The following is a 21,590-nucleotide window of genomic DNA, read 5'->3' as shown; positions in this document are numbered from 1 at the left end:
CTTATCTTCATAGTTACTTTTTATTTTTGTCCTGATTTGTTGGTCTTCCACGTATGATGGAGGGCTTATTATTGTTGTTGTTGTTGTTTTTATTATTATTATTATTATTATTATTATTAAAGTATACTCAGTTACAATGTGTCAATTTCTGGTGTACAGCATAATGTCCCACTCATGTGTGTGTGTGTGTGTGTGTGTGTGTATATATACATATATATATATATATATATATATTCATTCTCATATTCTCTTTCATTAAAGTTATTACAAGATACCAAACATAGTTCCCTGTGCTATACAGAAGAAATTTGTTTTTTAATCTATTTTTATATATAGTAGTTAATATCTGCAAATCTCAAACTCCCAAATTTAACCCTTCCCACTCCCTTCCCACTCCACCACTGGGTAACCGTAAGATCATTTACTATGTCCATGAGTCTGTTTCTGTTTTGTAAATACATTCACTTGTGTCCTCTTTTTTTTTTTTTTGAGTCCACATATGAGTGACATCATATGGAATTTTTCTTTCTCTTGCTGGCTTACTTCACTTAGAATAATGATCTCTAGGTCCCTCTGTGTTGCTGCAAATGGTATTCTTTTATTCTTTTTTATGGCTGAGTAGTATTCCACTGTATATATGTACCACAACTTCTTTATCCAGTCATCTGTTGATGGACATTTGGGTTGTCCCATCCATGGACAAGGTCCATTGACAGAGGGCCAATTTTTAAAGAAAAATAGTGACTAACAATGTGTGGTATACAGGTGGTCCCTGACCCAATTGAGAGAGTAGAAACTTCACAAAGTGTGGCACAGTGGCAGATCAAACATTGCACGTGATGAGCTCAGTCAGAGGACTTCAGAACACAAGGGCAGATTACACGTGGACAAGGGATCCCTTCACACGGAAGCCCCCCACCTTGCCAGGGATGTGGTAAGAACTCCATAAATGGTGTTTGCTACTATTCCTGCCACACCAACTTCTAGAAAAGGCAAGAATGGAATAAACAGGATGTTTCTCCTCTACAAAGAGGCAGAAGAGCCCATGGTGACATTTGTGAGCAAAAGCAGTTCAAACAAATCTGCTTTCCATTAATGCTGCATAAGTAGTGGTTTGCAGTATCAGCAGAAATGACTAATTACTCTAGTCTAAAGCCTAAAAAGATAAAGAATTAGATTTATTATAAATGCAAGGGTGTGCACTTGTGTAGAAATGACTTGTTCTGCATTTTTGCGACGTGTACTGATTTATGGCACAACGTTCATATAGAGCTGCCTTTTGCATTTCTAATGCTCTAAATGAGACATGGATTAAAATGAAAATTAGAACTCTAACTTTAGCATGACTCACAATAGCTCATTTCCATCCCAGAAGAGCAGAGATGAAAAGCATCTTTCTTCTCAATTTTCTTCTAAATTAGGGACACGTGATCTGGGCTGATGGATGCCTATGGTCACAACTGGGCCCTGTGCCTGCTCCCCTCCCCTGGAAAGTCTGAAAGTCTCCCCACTGCCCTCCTGCCTCCAGGCTCCTCTGTCTTGTCCGCTCTCCCCTCCAGGTCCACAGAGATCTTCCTAAACTGAAAATCTGACTCTCATACTCCATACTCCATACTCAATACCTGTGTCAGACAGCTATACCTCCAGGTCATGCCAAGTGCCTTGGTATGCTTCTCAGGGTCCTTAATAGCCAAATCCACACTTCCAGCCCTATCCTGGCCAGCCTGAGCTTAAATCACACCTTGCTATTTGCCGTCCCTCAGGCCAGCAGCCCATCCAGCCTGCCCTCTGTTTCCACATCACTGTCTGGAAAACTCTTGCTAGCCTCTCAAGTACAGCTCAAGGAACACTACCCCACCACTGTCCATCCCTCCATCACTAAGGAGAGGGCTCACAGCCCCGTGCTCCCTTCTTTCCTAGAGCTTGTCAAGGTAACACTGTAGTTGTCTCTGTCCAACTATCCTTCCCTCTACAGCTACTTCCCCAGGGCATGACCATGGGGATCTAGCCATCTCCAGGTCCCCAGTGTATAGCATGGGGTCATCTAACAACTGGAAAGCAATCCACATGGATAAGTGGACAGATGGACTGGTTGGCAAATGCCCCTTGGATTCATTTTCTGGGAAGTCCTCAGAAAAGGGTATCTACGTTTACAGCTTCATGCCTAACAGCCCTATGTCCTGGCAAACTCAAGCTGGAACCCAGTCTCATAAGCAGGAAAGCAGAAACAGGGAGCCCAGAGTCCTGTCAGGCTGTCCTCCTGGGCCAAGGGTTTGCAGGGTGGGTATGGGGAGGACAGATCAGCAACTCCCAGACACCATAGCACTGACCAGAGGACGGCCTGGCTCTCAGGTGCTTCCCAGACAGGCTGGATGTAACATGCGGAATTCTTTACACCCCGCTGTGGTGCCTGGGGCCCAGCCAATGGGGAGACCCAAGGCAGTACTCAGGGGAGACTCTGGCGCTGTCCGCGGTGCTGACTTCCAGCCTCTGGTTCGGCCCAGGGCCTCAGCACTTCCCTCCCCAACTGGCACTGTCCCAGAGCCTCCTGGCACAGCTGACAGCCACTGCCTGGGTCCTGTCTCATGGTATGTCCCCGAACTTCCTTTTGAATGAGTACCTTGGTCTTTTCGCTTCCCTGTATTAGGTTGGACCCTGAGGCAAGGATTTGAGAGGAAGTGATTAGGAAGTGGTCCCAGGAAAAACTAGAAGGGTGTGGAGAGTGGGGCCAGGACGGAAAGGAGGCCAAGAGGGGAGTGTGGCCAAGGAAAGTCTCAGGGAGGGTGACTGGTTCAGTCTTGTGGGGAGCTCTGGGGACGGTGTAGGTCACCTGTCAGGGTGTCCTGGTCAGGAGTGAGGGGTCTAGGGTATTTGCACCACCACACCTATCAAACTGGGTGCGGGATTCCCCTCAGAGGACACAGCTTTCCAGGACCTCCCTCCACAGGCAAGGGAGGGAGAGCCAGGTGCAGGCTCCTGGAAGAGAAAGCACTTTGGGGTCCTTTGCATAAACACAGTACAGGGGTCTGAAGGGACACAGCCAGAGGCTGAACAACCTCAGCCACAGACCCCACCTCCAACCTCCTCATCTTCAAGCCCCTTTCTATACCGATGCCACAGTGATCACAACAGTGGTCCTTCTTGACCCAGCTCTGGTCTCTCGTTCAGGTCAAAGCCCCGCCTGATCCCTCTGGCTGCAGGGACGGTCTAGGCTCCTCAGCCTGCCCTTCAAGGCTTCCATGACCTGCACTTTGACTCCCACCTTGCACTTACATTTCTGCTCAGTGGAGGCCCTGCAGTACCCCCCACTCACTTTCTCACTGCCTGGCCTTTATTCAAGCTGTGACCTCTTGCCGGAGAGTCCTCCCAGGGGTGCTCCCCTGGCTCATGGTCTAGGCATCACCCTCTGCTCTGCAGCTCTGTGACCCACCCAGCCCACCTGGGTCCCTGCCGCTCGCTCATGTCTCAACCTCCATCCCTCAGCCCAGGCCTCTGCTCCCCTAGTTACCATCCCAAAGTGGAGAAAAGGAACATCAGGGGTGAACTGGGTATGTAAAAAAGGGTGATGTCGTGGAAAGAGAGGGGACAGGGCCCCCACCCACATGAGATGATGGCAGCGCCTGGCACCATGTGTCTCGGTGCACAGACACAGCCCCCGAGTCCCAGTGTCTGCACCTGTGGGGGTGGGAGGGGTGGAGAGGGGCACAGCTCAGTGGTGGAGCACGTGCTTAGCAGCACAAGGTCCTGGGTTCAATCCCATTTAAATAAATAAATAAATAAATAATCTCTTAAAAAAAATCTTCATCTGTAACTTGGGGTCACAGACCCTCCTCTTAGCGCCACCATCAGAAATAAATGCCCGGTGCATGCAGCTCTCAGCCAAACATGGCCCCTCCCTCTCCACCCTACTGCCTCCATGCACATCTCACAGGCCATGGCAGAAGCCACTGACCACCTACCTGGTCAGACAGCGCAAGGCCCATCTGAGCCAAACACTGACTCCCAAGCTTGCCAAGATGACCACCTCACTCTTGGATGCATCTGGCTCCTTGAGTCACAGAGCCCAGTCTGTCACATTCTCATTTGACTCAGAAGGCTGTGACATGTGGCATCTTGGCATGCAATGAAACCGCCAGCAGCTTGGGCAGACCAAGGGCAAGGGGGCCACCAGTCTGTCTTAAAGGCCGTCTCCCACGCTGGTTTCCGGCACCTGGCCTGCCACTCCTGGCCATCTGCCTCTGCCAGCAGAAGCCCTATGCTCCCCTCCAGCCCTCGGGCTGCAGATGATTCTCCTGCCTGGAGTGAGGGTGGGAGAGGGGGGCGTCAGCTCCTGCCAGCTCTTAGATCACCACACTCAGACACTCTGGAGCCCACACCAGGAAGCCAAGCCTACCCCCAGTCACCTGCTTCAGCCCCTGTGCCATGATGCTCTGCTGACCATTCAGTTCAATTTAGTTCAGGCTGAGTCAGGCCCCACTGTGCACCGCAAACAGCACGGCCCGGGTGGGCTGGAGAGAGGACACAGTGACTATGATCATGACCACGGCGATGACCAGAGCCGCCACTGGCTGCGGCCCGAGCACTAAGTGTTTTATGTGAATTAACTTATTGAAGCTTCACACAACCCCAGGGCCTGAGTCAGTTTTATCGTCTCCAGTTTACAGATGAAGAAATGGAAACACAGAGAGATTAAGCAGCTCACCTCAGGCCACAAGCTGTGAGAGCAGTGGCATGTGGATGCACATGCTCTGTCTGACTCCAGAGTCCAGCTCCCACTGCTGCCCTGAGCACGCAGCAGCTGCCAGCTGCATGGCTGGGCCCAGCTCTCCCCGGAATGTGCTCGGAGGACTTGGCCTTGAGTCTGCTGGGCTCTGAAGCCCACACCCTGAATCCCTATGCTTGTCGGCCTTCCTGCGTGGTTACCATCATCCCTCAACCATTTCCACACACCGTGACCTCTGGCATCCTGGAGAACAAAGCCCTACAGCATCCCCAACTTTCTAAACTTCCAGGAGGTATGAGGTCCCCCGCAGCAGCCACTTGCAGGACTAATTCTGTGCCTGCTCCTGCCTGATCAGCCTTAACAGGATCAGTGCCATCTCTCAAAACTGAATTTGGCTTCTCCATCTTCTACTGATTTTATTGCAAAGGTTTTTATGGGCAAAGGTATCTCTGACATACACAGGTTGCCCTCCAGACCAAACCGTCCCTCCCGGCTGTCCGACACTGCAGCAGGAAGCAGTCCAAACTGGCATGCAAGAGCCCAGGGACACCCAGGGGCCCCAGGGTCTTCAGACACGGTGAGGGGAGCCAGCTTGCTCCTGCGTGTGTCACTCCCTATTTGTGCATATTTCCCGCAAGTCACCCCAACGCGTAGCTGGAACAGTGACTGTGACCCTCAGCAGCCTGGTGGCAAGAACAGGAGCTGAAAGGTCAGAAAGTCCTGAGTTCAAACCCCACCCTGCCACCTCCTGTCTGCGTGACCTTCCCCGGTGACTCTGCCACTCTGGGCCTCTTGTCCCTGGTCTGTATAAACACCACGGCAACGCCCAGCTTGTAGCTCTATAAAGAGGCTCTGGAAGATGCTGGGTGCTGGATAAGTGTATTCCCTCCCCACTCCACCCCTAGGCGTCCTTGCGGACCACCTGGCCCAAGGGCTGCAAACAGATGGCTCCTGGCTGCATCGCACCCGGCTGCCTCGGTCGGCCCATGCAGGCTGGAAGGCAGTGTGACGAGGCCGGGGTTGTTTCAGCCCAACACAACCGCAGCACAAGCCACCGTCCCTGGTGACGTATGTGAGCTGCCAGCAGCCCTTTGCCGATGATCGAGTTTGGGACCCAAACACCTGACCATAAAAAGGCAGGGATTGTGCATTTCAGAGGTTTTACTAACTGGGGGTGGGATGAGGGCTTCGTTTCTTCACTTCTTTGAGTGCAAGGAAGCTGCACACAGAAGGAGAATCATGGTGCAAAAAGACAAAAATGTCTCTGTGCTTCTGAGCGAGGACTAGCCGGGCAGATGTTTGCACCCAGCAGTTTCTGCTGTGACATATTCTGATGACCCTGCATAAGCCAGAGAATGTCCACTAGGCTGAGAGCTAGGCTGCAAGGAGCACTCCTGCGCAGTACCTTCACATCCATGGCGTGGTAGCTTCAAAAACCTCTCCTCAGGCCTCTTCAGGGTGACTCCCAGTAATCTCTCTGCAACACCTAAGAAAATTCCAGAATATTCCAGTGTTCGCTGCCTAGATGAGATACGACACATTGGGATCATTTGCACGTCTGCACCAGCAACCATGCACTTTAATCTGACTGGAACCAATTTAGAGGGATTTAATTAAATTTGCAAAAAGACAGCGTGGCAGAGGAAGTTCAGCCTGCTCACCTGTTAACCAAATATTCAAAGAACAAGTGAGGTGACAGCTCATCTCCTACAAAAGCACAGCTTGGTAAACAGACTGGTGAGATTGTAAAGTTCTAGAAAAACAAAGTTCTAAATGTACAACCGTCACCAACCCAAGTGGCTCAGCGGGCCTTTCTGAGCATGAAGGCTCCTGCTCGCTCCAGACAGTCTCACCTTGACGCGATGTTCCCAGGGAAGCCCTTGTGTGTCCCAGAACCTGAAGCAGGAGTAGCAGACCTGCCACCCCTGCGTGGCCACGAGGGCTCAAGCCCAGCGGGGGGTATGGCACCAGATGCTCCCTGAGGACCACACCCCGACCCCGAGAGCCAATGTTTCCTGGGCGTGGGTTCTGCCACCTCCGGCTGCAGCGCTCCAGGCACATTCCCTGACCTCTCTGCACCTCAGCTTCCTCACCTGTGACAAGTCAGTGACAACGGAACTACCTTACAGGGACATGTTGAAGATCGAGGTAAACTGCTCGGAACAGTGCTTGACCCAGAGGATTGCCCAGAAAATGTTGGTGACTATCCTGAGGAGTCCCTGCCCCATCTCCAAACCCAACCCGGCCCCCACCCCGCGCCAGAGGGACAGAGTTCCCCTACCCCATCCCCACCCCCACCAAGCACTTGACTTGGAAGAGCAGGGGACATTCCTTCCCCAGCCCCATCCCCGAGTTGAGAATAATTTTCCCCTCAGTGCGGTCTTAACCCACCCCCGCTGCCAGGCCTGGCAACCAGCCCACCGGGAGGCAACTGGACCTTTGCAAAGAGCACTGGAGTTGGAGTCAGACCTGGGCTTCAATTCCAGCTCTACCTCTTCCCAGTTGTAAGCAAAGATCATGCCACCTTCCTGAGCCTCAGTTTCCTCATTTGTAAAATGGAAATTAACACCACCCACCTTGTGGAACTGATGTAAGGATCAATGAAAACTTGTCCACCAGCTATGAGCCCCGTGGCCGTGGAAATACTGATGACACCTGCACAGCACCCCCACCTTTTCACTGGCCCTCACCAGCCGTCTGTGAGGCAGGCAAGGCAGGCGCTCATGTTCCCATTTATCAGATGAGAAAGGTGAGGCTCAGAGAGGTTATACAGTCCACGTCAGCCCTCTCTCATTGAGCAAAAGGCTCTGCAGGTGAGAAAACAAACCTGCTGGATAAAGGAGTGAGTGGACGGATGCACCAGGGCTGCAGGAGAAAACTAAGGGCTGCGTGGATTTATCCAGGCAATGGCTGATTAACGGGCTCAAAGCACCTAGGCCCTGCCAAGAGAATGCTGGAGAACTGTGCTGGCTGCAGCTCAAGACCTGCCAGAGGAAAGGGAGCTGCAGGCGAGGGCCGGTTCCAGAGGTCCCTGGGAGCCAGCCTGGGTCTCGTATACAGGAAACTTGGGGGCTTGGGTGGGCAGCGCCGTCGGGCTTACACTCGTTGGCCAAGGAGAACGTGGAGCGGGGAGCCTGTGACCCGAGGCCCGAGGCCCACGAGGTGCAGAAAAGGTCCTGGCAGAGGCCCCCCTCACCCTTCAGTGGGGGACATGCAGCCCTGGCAACTCCCACTACACAAGAGCACAGAGGAGCCGCCTACTCTCCATTTCCATGGGAATCCCCTTGAAATACCCCTCCAACGGCTGTTCTTCTCTGCGGAGGACGCGCTCAGGGTAAATATGATGGAGGGAGGCGGGCACTCACCGACACCAGGATGCCATGGAAATTTCAAAACCCAGCCCCACACGACCCACCCCCTCACCAGCAGAGATGACCAGGGCCCGGGGGCAGGCTTCCCCTTCCCTCCTGCCTCTGGGGGGGGCACCACAACTGTTTCCGTGGCAACTGAACAACAAGGAGGAAATTGGCGATCGCACGTAAAACAGCATCCATCTCTCTTGCAGAAGGCTCCCTGCCGGCCAAGAAGGCTGGGTGTGCAGGGACATGGCCTGGGGTCAAATCCTGCAGTGTGACCTGGACGAGACCCTGACCTTAGAAAGCCCCCTTTTCCTCCTTTTCTCAAGTGCCTGCGATGAGAGCAACGGGATACAGCAGCCCTGCACCTCCTGCAGCTCCGACGTCACTGGCTCCCTCGCCCCAAGTGCGATGGGGATGCGTTGCTTCATCACCCTAAAACAGTCCAGAAGAAGTTCTCTGGCTCCTGAAGCAAATATCCGCTGAGCCCCCCTGGGGGCAGGAGGGTGGCCGGCTCCCTGCATGCCCTCCTGGGATGTGGTGGCTGTCACGCACAGATGGAGAAGGAGAGCATGCACAGCTCAGCGGGGTCTCCAAAGGCTTCCAGCTCCCGAGAGGGGTCATCCCCACAACTGTTTACTGGGCACTTTGCGCCAGACCCATTTGCAGCCCTCTGCACCCGTTTTCCACTTAGTTCTCATAGCCACCCTCCAGTTTAAGACATGTTATACCTGCTTCGCAGACGGGAACACTGAGGCCCCAGAGGTCACCTGGAGAGGGGTGGCCAGCTAGAACCCAGGCCCTGGTCTCCCAAGGATAGCAGGTGGTCCTCATAACAGTCACCCTGGGACCCCACAGCCCTGCCTGGGCCGAACCACCCTGCTGAGCTCCAAGCTTCAGAGCTGAAAGCTCAGGCTCAGGTCCCACCAGGACCTCGGGGTGGGGCCCTCCAAGGCTGCTGCTCCATGTCCCTGTCCTTTTGGGTCTGATTACTCTGTCCCTCCCACAGTCCCATGGCCACTCAGCCCTCCCATCACACCACCTGGCTCCTGCTGACCCACAGGGCAGCAAGGCGGGGCCATGGAAGCCAAGTGACCCTCCCCAGGGCCTTTAGCTGGGACTCCTGGAGCAGGGCCACAGATGGAAACTGCCACTTCCAAGCCCCTTTCCTCTGTGCCTGGCTGGCCCCTCAGAGCCACATACAAGCAAAGGGACCACAAGGCAATGGTTGTGACACCAAAGGGACATGTGGCAGCAAGAGACGCCTGCATGAAGCAGGGGAAGGCCATTCACTGGTTAACCCAGAAAGTCTCGGTTAGCCCGGGACAATGGGCCAGGGGGACCCCAGCAGATGATAGAAATGTCCCCGATGATGACCCCTCCAGCAGAGAGCCCCTTGTAGCCCCCGCTGACCTCCCTGCACTTGGCCTTAGTAACCAACCAGCCAAACTCCATCCCTAAGAGTTGTCCCTGCAGAACCCTGGCCAGGCTCTAGTGACCAAGCACACCTGCGGGTGGGGACAGGACATAGCCCTCTGCACAGCATCTTCCCACACGGGCAGCCAGGAGCGCAGAGTAGGCCCCGAGAATGCTTCCAAAGCAAAGACTCTGAGCGGGGTAGAGAGCCCTACACCCTGGTGCTGGCGAGGACTGCAGAGACCTGCACCACACGCTTGGCTACATTAATCAGAAAAAAAGCACACACAACCTTTGACCCTCCAATACCCACTTGTGGGAATGAATCCTCAGATACATGGCACGAGCATTCACTTGTAGTATCATGTGAAATGGAGGAAAATTAAAAGTAGACACAACCTAAAGTCTCTCTATAGGTGACTGTTTAATCAACTGTCCCCCATTTCTACAGTGAGGTCTCTGAGGCCATGAAAGACAGCAGGGCAAGGCACTATGAGGTCCTACTGCAGAGCACAGGGAACTCTGTTCAACACCTTGTAACAGCCTGTAATGGAAAAGAATATGAAAAGGAATATATATATATATACACACACATACACGTGTATGACTGAATCACTATGTTATACACCAGAAACTAACACAACACTGTAAACTGACTGTACTTCAATAATTAAAAAAAGAGAGAGGAAAAAAAATAGGGCAAGCTCCATGTGCCAATTCAGAAACAATTACACCACTGCCCTGCTCTAATATTTATTACCATAAGAATATATGGCTTTGATTTTTAATAATAAATGATGTTTGATCTTGACTGTAAAAGCCACTGCTAATAAAATTTCACTAAGTGTGTACTGGAGAGGAACAAAAACACAGAGCTGTACAGACAGGGCGTTCGACCCTGCGGCCCCCTGCCCCCAGCTGGCCCTGTGCCCCTCCGCTGCCCCACCCCGGGCCTCTACGGGGAGGGGCTCCCCCATCAGGACGTCCAGCCCCTGCGCACGGCAGGGTGAGGTGCACAGCGCAGACAGGAGGATGACAGATTCAGCAGGGAAGTGAATCTCTAAGTCCTGGAGCTCCAGGTCACCTGAGCCCCTGCCCAAGAGTTCTGGAAAATGGGCGCTGTCTCCTACAGGGCCTGTTCTGAGAGACCGGAATCTTCTCTTCCACTTTCACCAGACATCAAATGCTGGAGGGCTACAATTTCTAGAGAAACGGCGAGTCCTGATAGTGGGAATGTGGCCCCCAGGGTCAGTTCGGAATGAAAAGAGGCTGATCCCAACCTGCACACAGAGGCTGCCAGCAGAGCTTCTGAGCTGAGTTTCTGCAGGATCCCCCTTCATTTTCTTTCATCGAGATGGCTCTGGGGGGTGGAGTTTCCTGCAGCAGCAAAATCAGCTCCAGGGGATGCAGGGTGTGGTGAACGCGGCACTTGGTTTAGAATCAGGCAAAGCTGGGGCTGAATACCGTTTCCACCTCCCTGCTGGCTGTGCAACCCTGGGCGAGAAGCCTGACCTCTCTGAGCCTCAGCTTTCTTATCTACAGGATGGAGTGGGCGGTACCAGCACTAACTCCAGAGGCTGTCGAGATAAGGATCGAGGTGCCTCGGACTAGTATCCCGCTCTATTCCAGAAACAATGGCTTTCCCATGCCTACATCAACACTCCCATTTTAAATCTGAACAAAAGCTTTATCTCTCACTTTATTGGGCAAATGGCTACCCAGTTCTTCATTTGGGTCAGAGAAAGATCAAGCAATGGCTCAGCTGCACTCTCAAAGCTGGGCAAGTGCCTGAAGGAAAATGCCAGATGATTCGCATAGTGGGTCAGGCTGGGGGATTCTGGCCCTTCAGCATCCCAGCCAATAAAGACGGAAGGGTGATGGCAGAGCTGGCCAACAAACCCACCTGTCATCCTGGACACGGCACCCATCCCGGAGCCCCGGGTGTAAGGAGATCCAGGCAGAATTGAGCGAGGGCTGAACGGGCATCTGCAGGCCTGGGTTTGAATCCCAGCCTGCTCACTTAGGAGCTGTGAAGCCCCCGCCTCCATTACCTTGTGTGTCAATTGGAGATAACAATTCCACATTCCACGGGGCAGGGTGTTAGGGGGCCTTGAACTGGGCCTGCCCCTGCCTACCCTTCACGTTGTCTTATCCCTGCTGACCCTTGGAACCCACTTTCCATCTCCCTCAACTCCAGCTCCTCCCTTAGATCTTAGAATTGTTCAGGGTCCTGTCTCTCCCACATCCCCAACACTAATCTCAATATCTGCACAAAGCAGGTGCTGACAGATAACATGCTGAATGATGCCACCTCTTCCAGGAAGCCTTCCCTGACTTCCCACCACCCCAGCTGCACTGGGCAGCCTGTCCAGCCCTTAGGCTTCTCACCGTCCCAGGACTGACCCCTTGTCATCTTGTCTGTTCTGGGGACTCCTTGGGGCACAGACCTTGTCTGTCATACCCAGGGCCATACTCCCCACTCCCAGAGAAGCACGTGACACACAGTATGTCCTCAGTAAACTGCGGGCTGTCTGGGAGAACCAATGCACAAAGATGCCTGCACATCTAACGTACGTTCTCTCAAACCCGCCGGGGTCTCCCTGTCCTAAGTTCTCCTCTTCGGGATGTTTCCTCTCCTGAACACCCCATGCTCCCCAGCTAAACCCACCTTCACACTGTGACGAATTCCATCTACAACGCAAACACTGAAGGTGCCTTCTCTTCCGTTTCCTGGGTTTTCTGTGTTCTCTGCAATGCACGGATATCGCCTCTGTTGAGAGGGTGGGAATGGGCAGGCCAGCTGGGGTGGGGGCCCCTTTGTTCCTTTTCTGTGAGCAGCCCTGGAGAAGGGGCCTCGGGTTGTAAATCCAGCCAAGCCTGGTTTAAGGAGAAGGTGCTGCACAGCTGATAGGTTTTTACAGCTGCCCGGTTACAAAGCCGAAGCATAAAGACTCCTCAGCCGCCTCCCGGGGCCTCAGCGGTCCCACGCCCGCCATCAGGTTGGGGTGGCCAGGCGGAGGGAGGAGGAAGGATGCTGTCTCCTTTGTGTCCCCCCACCCCCAAATATACTAAGTGCCCTTCGCCCTGCCCCCCTGGCCCCAGTCTGCCGAGGGATTAGGGTTGCTTTAGGGGCCTGAGCAACGATACCCCTGTTCCTGTCCAAGTGTGAGATTCCCCCGAAGGGGAGAGAGAAGACAGGCGTGTAAAGGCAAGCTCAGCAGAACCCTGGATCCAGGGAAAGGCCCTCCCGGGGGAGGATGGAAGCCCTGACGCGCGTGGGACTCGCTAGCCCGGAACCCAGAAACGGCCTCACACATGGCGCAGGCAGCACTGACCCAACCCAGGCCTGTACTTGTCACAATGTGTCCCAGACCCACAAACCAGAGGGCCCCCGGCCCCCAGCCCCTGCCCAGGAGGAGCCTGTGACAGTGAGTGTAGAGGGGGTCAGGAAGAGCCCTCCCCTGGAAAGAGGGCCCCCAGCAACCTGCACGTGTGACGGGAGGGACCAGGTCCCACTGCTCGTCCAACATTGTTGAAAAAAAGTAGACCTGTGCCTCCCTTACATGTATAAATGGATCCAGCCACCTCCTGCTCCCGGGGGGCCATCTGTCCCTTCAGAATGACTTGCACGTCCTCCAATCAGATCCCCAGCGTGTGAACGTGGGGCTTTAATTCTCAGGGCACAGCTGGCTCTCCTCACTTCCCAGTTTCACTCTCGTCCCATATCAGTCCTGGATCGTCCCCCTGGGTCTTCATGGGACCTGGCTCCGGGGGTGTGGGCCTCATACCCACAGGCCACCTCTACCTACAGATGCCCTCACTTCAGAGAACACACTGGCATCCGTGCCTCAAGGCAGAATCTTCATTCTACAAATGAGAAAACTGAGGCCCAGGGAGGCCATGCAGCTTCCCCAGGATCACACAGCCAGTCGCCGGTGAGGCCTGGCCATGCACAGTGGTCTCCAGGCCCAGTACTATCACCTGTCATCACGCACAGCCCCTTACAACGATGCCACTCTAATCCCTGAGCTTTTAGCCACTGCCCAAATTTATCTTGGACCTGCTGTCCAACTGTCCCCATATGGACACACATATGTAGCCAGTAAAGGGCCCCAGTTTGGAGTGATGAAAACTGGGTCACTGGTAGGGAAGGTAACAGAACAAGGCCTGCCTGTGGTTCATACGGTGGATCACAGGGGCTCCCAGCTCCAACAAAGGCTCCCAAGCCTGGGGCCCAGGAGTTTCCTGGAAGCAAAGTCATCTATTGAGCCCTTGGCATGAGGCCACATGGACCCGGGGGCGCTGCTGTCCTGCCAGATGTCCTGGCCTGATGGTCTCCTCCTGATGGTTCACCCTTTGGCCCAGCGCTGATCACAACCCTCTTGGAACATCTCAGGACTGCAAGAGACCGCAGGGCTGAGCTAGCTGTGCTGCCGCCCGTGCCCGGCTCCAGCTCCTTATGGCTGCACTACAGGATGCCCTTGGTGGTGAAAGGGCAGGGCTGGGATTGGGGTGGGTCAGAGCTGAAGGTCAAGGACCTCAGAACCACCCATCCTGGAGCTTCCTTCCCTGGGATGCTGACAAGTGTGGATGGGTTGAGTGTGGCTCCCTTCGTTTGGGGTTCCACTGCTCAGTAGAAAGATGAACATTGGATGGGACATTTCTGAGTCTCAGGTGCACCTAACATGTCACCTCAGCCCACCTTTGAGGAGACCCCCAAGAGTCCTCTGGCTCTGATCTACAGCGGAAGGTACGGAGGCACAAGAGGGGCCATGGCAGGTCAACTGCACATGGGCAGTGGACGCAGAGGAAGGCTGGCCCCAGGGTGACCCAATCCTTCTCTGTGACCTTCCACTCTGCAGATGTAAAGCACCAGGGACAAAGCATGGAGGGTGGAGCCTCGAAGGGAAGGAATGGGAATTAGAAGTCATCGGAAAGGCCCCAGTGCACCCCAGCTCTACCTCCTCCTGGCCAGGGGAGGTATAACCTCTAGGACCCTCAGTTTCCTCATCTATAAAATGGAGTGAACCATCGTCACCTCTAGGGCTGTTCACAACTCAGTGAGATGAGGTGCAAAAAACATTATGCCCTGGTTGGCAGGAGTGGGTGGTGGATCTGCCCACACCACACTCCCAGGTGGCGCAGAGGAGGGCCTTTGGGAAGCCATCCAGTCAGGAGCATGCCGTGTGAGAGGAGGCGCAGGGCGGGGTCCTTCCCCACCACTCCCTCCTGCACAACAAGTCATACTTGTGGTTTCATCTTCTCCCCAGTGAACCTCAGGCTTTCAAAGATCTAACCTTCTCTCCAGCTGCACAACATGGATGAATCTAGAAGATATGCTCAGTGAAACAAGCCAGACACAAAGGACAAATAGTGTATGATTGCACTTAGACGGGGCCCCTGAATATGCACATTCACAGGGACAGGGAACAGCTTGGAGGTTTCCAGGAGTGGAGGGAGGGGCGTTACTGTTTAGTGGGGACAGAGCTTCAGTCCAAGTATAAAAGCATCTTGGAGCTGGATAGTGGTGATGGTTCAACATTATGAATGCAATTAATGCCACTGAATTGTACACTTCAAAATGGCTAGAATGAAAAATAAATGAAATGATTAGAATGGTAAATTTCATGTTATATATATCTTACCACAATTTTAAAAAAATTGAGTAATATGCAAAAATAAAAACCTCACTGAGTTGTACACTTTAAATGAGTGAGTCGCATGGTATATGAATTATATCTTAATAAAGCTACTTTTTTTAAAACTGAAGGTGTGAATCCTGGTTTCTGGGGGCTCTGATTGACCAGGATCTTAGGGGGCGGGTTGAGGCCATCCACAGTGGCCAAACCAAGGTGCCTGCCTGTCCTGTGACCTGCACCCTGGTGGACAGACTCTTTCCCTTAGCTTTGCAGACCTTTGCAGAGGAAAGGGGGACCCCTCCACACTTACTCTGAGGCCTGGAGCCTGGGGGGAGCCTCTAATGTGGCCCAAAGCCCCCTCCCCACCCCCAGAAGAGAAGGGCCTGGAAGGGAGAGGTCGTTGCCCGGGACTCACAGCAATGATTTTAGGTGATCCTAAGGCCCACCTCTCGGTCAGAACAAGACAGGAAGAGAGCCCTCCCTCGCTGTGAGACTTGGCATGTCCCTACTCTGAGCTCCCGCCTCCCCATCTGTTGAATTGGGACAACAGTCTGTCCCAGGGACAATGCCTAGACATTGCCCACCCAGCCCAAGGCAGGCACATGTGCACTCTTGCCAAAAGGCAGGGTGGCTCTCTTCCCTTCCATCACATTCACCCAGAGAACAGTCCCCATCAGCCAGTGGATAGATGACACATGGACTGTGTCTGGGACCAGGCCACCATACTGTGATGGTTTCCAATAAAACTGCTTCCTCGAGGCTGCGCAAATAAGATGATCTGGGAGGTCGGTGTGTCCTTAGTGACAAACTGAGCAGAAAAACCAGCCTGCTCACCTGTTTCCTTCTGCAATCTTCCCCCCACCACAGGGAGCTGCCAAAAAACCAAGTCCAGTCCCACCCAAGGCCATCATCCCAGATGTGGGCATCGCACTGCCACATGCAGCGGGGGAGGGCTGGGAAGGGGTGACTGACAGGCTGTACCCCCAACCCGACCACCATCTGTACTAGTAACTTCCACCTGGTGCACATACACGGAGGCAGGTCTACAGGAAATCTTGTCTGCCTCCTAAAAAAAACACGCATCTCGTTTTCTGTATTTATTTTTTTCAGTTTCATCAAGATATAATTGACACAGACCACTGGTAAGTTGAAGGTACACAATGTGTTGATCTGACACACTTATATTGGTGCAAAATGATTACCACCATAGCAACCGCTTCCCTTCCATCAGATTCTTACCATTTCTTTTTTTGTGGCACAAATTTTTAAGATCTACTTTCCTTAGTAACTATAGAATCAAGTATGTAATTTTTGACAATTAAAATTATCAAAATAAAAATGTGAAAATGAACATACTGTGTATATGCATGACTGGGACATTGTGCTGAACACCAGAAACTGACACATTATGTCTGACTTCACTTCAATAAAATTTTTTTTAATTAAAATTATCAAAATAACCAGACCTATATAATTATATATATAAAATACATAATGCAGTGTTACTAACTACAGTCACCATGCTTTGGATTATGCTATACATTATAGATTATATTGTATGATGCATAGATCATACATTGTTTCCCCAGAATTTATTCATCTTATAACTGGATACGCTGACCAACATCTCTCGGTTTCCCCTACTCTCAGCCCCTGGAAACTACCATTCTAGCCCTTGTTTTTCTGAGTTTGGCTTTTTGAGATTCCACATGTAAGTGAGATCGTATGGTATTCGTCTTTCTCTGTCTGACTTCACTTAGCACAGTGCTTTCAAGTTTCATTCACACTGTCACAAACTCTGTCTTGAAATAAAGGTACAGGATGCCTTTCGTATTTCTGAAGAGAGAAATGGTCAGGAGGACAAGTCCTCTGCTTCCCCTGACTGGTCAGGAGGACACGGGAGACACAGCAGCTCCAAGGTCAGACACAGCCGCGGGCAGACCTTGGCTCAGCCGGCTGTCTGCAGCAGACCACGCTCCTCAGAGGGGGTCACAGCACCGTCTCCCATCCCATCTGCTCTCCACAGTGTGACCCGGCCTTTCCCGAATTCAAACTTGGAATCTAACACCCCTCCAACCTGGGCTGGCCTGCGACTTGACTGATCACAAGTCACACAACTGGTGATGTGAGACTCTGAGGAGGTCAGCAGGTCAGGTGCCCCACCTGGTCCCTGGGGTGCTTGATTTGGAAAAGACAGCTGCCACCCAAGGAGTCCCCGTGCCCTGAGACTGCCACGCTGGAGAGGTCACATCGACGGTCCCTGGGGAGCCCAGCCTCCCAGTCAGCCCCACCACACACAAAACATGCAAGTAAAACCATCTTGGACCCTCCAGACCAGCCCACCCATCAGCTTAGAAAGGAGACCTAGCAGCCGCCACGTATGACAGGTTTGCCCAAATTTCTTACCCACAGAATCCAGGGGACGTAACAAAACGGCTGTTGTCTTAGGTCACTTAATTTAGAGTGGTTAGTTACGTAGAAATAGTGACCATGATACACCATGTGACTTTGGGCTTGCCACCTGACCTCTCTGGGGTTCTGTGTCCTAGTCTATAAAAGGAGGTCATTCTCACCACCTCCCAGGTGTATAAAGTTCCAGTGAGATGATGAAACATATGTCTCATGACATTGTAGCAGTCAAGAAATGGAAGCCTCACTCCTCATCACCATCATCATCATCATTTTATCATGAAGACAAGATAGTCACACACGTGGAGGAAAGTTCACAGCATGATTCTGCTTCCACACAGCCAAAGCCCCATCACCCATCGGACACACATCAAGACAGTGGACACAGCTTAAGTCACTGTGTGCTGGAGCTGAAAGTGATCCTTTTTTTTTGTTTTTAAAGCGAGAGAGACAGAGACTGATGGGTTTGCTGTAGTCTATAAATTACTCCAAAGCTGTGTTATACATAAGGAATTACTCTATTAAAGATCATGCAAATGACATTTTTTGGTAAATTTTACTTTTAGTTTAGTCAACAACATGATATTTGAATCTTAATTCAAGCCCCTTAAAAACACTCCTATCCTTTTGCCAAGAAACTGCATTCCCAGATACCCAGAGACAGGAAAAACCTGAAACACACAGAAGTGGACGTTCCCAAGGGTGCGCATCACATCTTTATATGAAACACCCGAAGTCGGGAAAACGGTGTCCAATAATCGGAGGTCTCCCCACCTCTACCGCCCTTTCTCACCTCCGAGCTCCTGTCCGTAACATCCCCCTGGCATGTAAGGGGGGTCTCCCCTTGTTTCCCACTTCAGTCTTCCCAGGTCCTGAAATGACTCTAATCCTTTTCTTCAGATGAGTCAGCAAGCACATCCATGAAGTGTCATGGGAACTCATTCAGAAACTGATGTAAAGTAGCCCCCACCAGCTGCTCTCTTCCGGCCCAGCTGGTACTGGGAAAGAGCTTGTCCACCACGTGTGTGCTTCCCTGTGCTCACATTACTTGAATGTTCTCACCCGTAAAAGCGTCACATGACAGAAATTGACAAGTAGAAAGAATTTTCACTGCAGCCTGGAAGAAGGTAATTTTGGATTTTAAAAATCTACCTAGGAACAACACTATACATCTGAGTGTGCTTGCAAAGTGGAGAGCTTGAGGAGTGTGTGCACCCTGTCCTCCTTGAAAGAAGAGGACAGAGGGGGAGGTGGCCGAGTTCAAAGGGCACCAAAGACACACTTTCTATAATGCGAAGCTTTGTCCAGGGCAGGCTCAGGCAGCAACTCCTCCTAACTCCCTATGCACTCAGCCATCTAAGCCTGCTTCTCTCCCGCAACCCAGCATTCAGCATGATTAGTGACGTGCTGCTCCAAAATATGGTATCTTGGCATACTGAGTACCTTAAGCTAAAGGAATTTGAGAAATAGCAGGTGCAAGGACTCTGCCCTCCCTCTTCCCATGAAGCAGATCCTAAGACCACCTTAGGAGAGGTGCTCCCTCTATTCCCAGAGGAGAGGGGCATCCTCATCTCCGAAGACGGACACAGAGAAGCATCCAAACACACAGGTCTTGCTAAGTTTCCCCAGTTTCTCGTCCTTAGCTTGTATCCTTCAGTCCTATTACACCTGCCCATGGCTTCCCCCTCTTCATCAAACCTAGCAGAAAACACTCAGGTTTAACTGCTCCTTCCAGTCTTCACTTCTTTATGAAGGCTCCCGTGTCATGTAAAAGTTGTTGGCACGCTTCCTTCTTCTTACTCGACCCAGAAGCCAGAAGGGCAGGAGGAAAAAATGGTTTCCCTCTCCTCACTAGCATTACATTTACATTGCAGGTTAAATAGGCTTTTGCGGGTTACTCTGAGGTACTGTCACTGCAGTGCTGTTTATATAAAAAGGACGGTACTGACAAGATTAATGCACAAAAATCAGTTGCGTTTCTTTACACTAACGATGAATGACAGGAAAAGAAAGTAAAAACACAATCCCTTTTAAAATAGCACCCAAAGTAATAAAATACCTAGGAATAAATCTAACCAAGGACGTGAAAGACTTACACGTGGAGAACTACAAAACGTTAAGAAAATTAAAAAAGACTTTAAAAAATGGAAAGATACGCATGCTCCTGGGTTGGAAGAATCAGTACTGTTGAAATGGTCACACTGCCCGAGGCAACCTACAGATTTAATGCAATCCCTATCAAGTTACCCACCACATATTTCACAGAACTAGAACAAATCATAATAAAATTTATATGCAATCACAAAAGACCTAGAATTGCCAAAGCATTACTGAAGAAAAAGAATGAGGCTGGAGGAATAAACCTCCCAGACTTCATACAATACTACAGAGCTACAGGAATCAAGACAGCATGGTATTGGTACAAAAACAGACATACGGACCAATGGAACAGAATAGAGAGCCCAGAAATGAACCCACACACTTTTGGTCAACTAATCTTTGACAAAGGAGACAAGAACATACAATGCAATAAAGACAGCCTCTTCAGCAAATGGTGTTGGGAAAACTGGACAGCAGCATGTAAATCAATGGAGCTAGAACACCCCCTTACACCATACACAAAAATAAACTCAAAATGAATTCAGGACTTAAACATAAGGCAAGACACAATTAACCTTCTAGAAGAAAACATAGGCAAAACCATCTCACATACATCTCAGCAATGTTCTCCTCGGGCAGTCCATCTAAGCAATAGAAATAAAAGCAAAAATAAACAAATGGGACCTAATTAAACTAACAAGCTTTTGCACATCAAAGGAAACCATAAGCAAAACAAAATGACAACCTATGGAATGGGAGAAAATATTTGTGAAAGATGAAACTGACAAGGGCTTGATCTCTGGAATATATAAACAGCTCATATGACTTAATAAGAAAAAAATAAACAACTCAATCCAAAAATGGGCAGAAGGCTTACAAGAAATTCTCCAAGGAAGAAATACAAATGACCAATAGGCACATGAAAAAATGCTCAACATCACTAATTATCAGAGAAATGCAAACCAAAATTACAAAGAGGTATCACCTCACACCAGCCAGAATGGCCATCATTCAGAAGTCCACAAATGACAAATGCTGGAGAGGCTACGGAGAAAAGGGAACCCTCCTACACTGCTGGTGGGGTTGCAGTTTGGTGCAGCCACTGTGGAAAACAGTATGGAGATTCCTCAAAAGACTAGGAATAGACTTACCATATGACTCACTAATCCCACTCCTGGGCAGATATCCACAAGGAACCCTAATTCAAAAACACACCTGCACCCCAATGTTCATAGCAGCACTATTTACAATAGCCAAGACATGGAAACAGCCTAAATGTCCATCAACAGATGACTGGATAAAGAAGAGGTGGTATATTTATACAATGGAATACTACTCTGCCATAAAAAAGGATACAATAATGCCATTTGCAGCAACATGCTTTGACCTAGAGATTGTTCTTCTAAGTGAAGTGAGCCAGAAACAGGAAGAAAAATACCATATGATATCACTCATATGTGCAATCTAAAAAAAAAGACACTATGAACTCATCTACAAAACAGAAACATACTTGCAGACTTAGTGAACAATCTTATGGTTACCAGGGAAAGGGGGTGAGAAGGGATAAATTTATGAGTTTGAGATTTACAAATGCTAGCCACTGTCTGTAAAAACAGATTTTACATATAGTGGCTTCTGTATAGCATAGAAATCTACCTTCAGTATCTGGTCATAACCTCTAAAGGAAAAGCGGCTACAGCCACCAAGTGACGGAAGCAAGATTAGAAAGGAGAGCTGTTACCCTAGGCCAGAGCCCAGTCCTCCCAAAGTCCCTGTCTGCCGCTGACGCTGCCATCTGACCGCGCTGCGCCCTCCTCCCAGGAGCAGACTGACATGAAGACGTGGGTCCTGCGAGGCAGAGGCGGAGGCCGCTCCCTGGGGGAAGACGGGAGCGAGTCCACCTGCTCCCCCTGGGGCAGCACCCCTCCCCGCAGCCGCCCCCTGAAC

General features: G+C 51.1%; 2 long non-coding RNA genes across 3 annotated transcripts in view; both read right to left on the bottom strand.

Annotated features, from left to right (window-relative positions):
* LOC140687067 (uncharacterized) overlaps positions 1–21,590 on the bottom strand; it is a 64,748-nt gene that overhangs the window by 41,886 nt on the left and 1,272 nt on the right. The gene's annotated exons all lie outside the window — the stretch shown is intronic.
* LOC140687070 (uncharacterized) lies at positions 9,901–11,068 on the bottom strand. Its single transcript, XR_012061127.1, has 2 exons — positions 10,776–11,068; positions 9,901–10,039 (listed from the first exon to the last, which is right to left on the bottom strand). It is a non-coding gene; the product is annotated as an uncharacterized lncRNA (long non-coding RNA).

This window comes from Vicugna pacos, chromosome 18 (genome assembly GCF_048564905.1).
Source record: "Vicugna pacos chromosome 18, VicPac4, whole genome shotgun sequence".
Lineage (NCBI taxonomy): Eukaryota > Metazoa > Chordata > Mammalia > Artiodactyla > Camelidae > Vicugna > Vicugna pacos.
This window is presented reverse-complemented; position numbering and strand designations above follow the sequence as displayed.